This window comes from Scardinius erythrophthalmus, assembly GCF_964197995.2.
Source record: "Scardinius erythrophthalmus genome assembly, chromosome: 23".
In the NCBI taxonomy this organism is placed as follows: Eukaryota; Metazoa; Chordata; class Actinopteri; order Cypriniformes; family Leuciscidae; genus Scardinius; species Scardinius erythrophthalmus.
This window is the reverse complement of record NC_138243.1, coordinates 2,418,191-2,419,965: the sequence shown is the minus strand read 5'-3', so window position 1 is coordinate 2,419,965 and position 1,775 is coordinate 2,418,191.

Sequence of the window (1,775 nt, the reverse complement as noted above, 5' to 3'; positions counted from 1 at the left end):
TGGCTTTCATTTAAACTTCTTTCGTAAAAAATATGTACAAAAACTTAGTGTAGATTTTATGTGGATAAGATAATGATTTGATGCAAATAGCAATCAATGCTTTAAACAGTTTAATGTAGCTACCCTCAGTTTAATTGATATTCTAAATTAATGTGCTGTATTCACTGAAACACAGGTACACACACAGTATTTAGATAGTCACTGGATTCACGGCTGCGAACGAAACATTCAACATCACAAAAAACCTTTCATATATTATGTTAAAAATAATGACAGAATTCTTAGTATATATTGACTATAAGTAACATTTTTGTATTTAATTAATTAAATCAATATAATAATAAAAATACATATATTTGTATTATCAATCTGAAGAGGCATAACATTTTTAAGAATGCGTTTAACATTTTTACAATGCGTCTCTAAAAACTTTAAAACTTTTTTTTTTTACATTTTTATATATGCACATTGTAAGTAGACTGGCAGTTTATGTTTTAAAGTAAAATAATTTAATAATAAACAATTTCAAATACAAAAGTCCTGTATACAGCCATGTTTAAGTGCTTTGCTCGAGGATATTGTAAAATACAGACTAGAAGAGCACTATAGACTTGGTAAACATCATTTTATTAATTCAATACACAAAAGAGGATTTAAACTACAGCCAAGAGAAACCAAACCAAAAAATAAATAAAAAATTCTTAGAAAAGTTAAGACACTGATAATAAACGGGCTAAATATTTAGTATAAATACATAGAAATAACAATGAATTCACCAGACACAGGTGAGCATAATGAGCAAACTATGAAACAAATGAGAACACACTAAAAACATAGGCACCTCAGAAAACAGGAAATAAACATAAGTATAAACTCAGAAACGATTGAATACTTTTTAATCAAAACACCAGTCCTAGAATAGAAATTAAGCATGATAGTTCCTGCAGTTCTGAAAGGCAGCTGTTCATGCCTAAATACAACATCACAACAGCCAGTGTGGTAGTGGGCAGAAAGACTAAGGTGGAGCAGAGCAAGGAAGACACTCAGTGGAGGAAGAGCCCATGGGTGTGTAGTGGAGGAAGAGACCAATGCAAAATCAATAGAGGTTGCCATGGTAGAAATGGCATAGTGAGATGCCTTGATGGAGCTGAAGAAATGCAGGCTCGTGGTGGAGGTGGTGCAGACCAGTGTAGATCAGATGGAAGACCAAAGCGGAGTCAGGAAGGCTGGAGAAACATGGTGATACCACTTCGCTGGAGGGCCACGGCAGATGCAGATTGAGGTACAGCTGATGGGAGTAACAAAGGTCGTAGAGCTGGAGGGACGGACTACAGTGTTTTGGAGGGTGCCGGCAGAGTTAGTTGTTTTAACTAGAAGGTGACAGATGATGTGTAGTGTTCACATAGTCCTACAACACAATAAAACAAAATTGTGTTGTTTATTGCACTTTTATACGATGTTAAGCAGATTAACAAATAGTATGCAAATGACAAATGTATGCAAAACAGCAATTATAAATACTAAATATGCTCACATCAAGTCATTTTAAAGATGTTTTTGTTCAGTAAGAATGACAGAGCATGCGTTGCTGGAGCCAGAGAGTTGGAGAATCAGTTTGATACCAGTGGACTAGATGACCAAGTGGAGATGGAAGATGTGCAGGTTGAGGTGAAGCCGATGGAAATGAGGATGATGGTGCAGCAGTACCCTGGTGCAGTGAAAGTCTCTAGTGGAGCTGGATTATTGAAGGGTGCAGGCTGGAAGTCTCTGTTGTG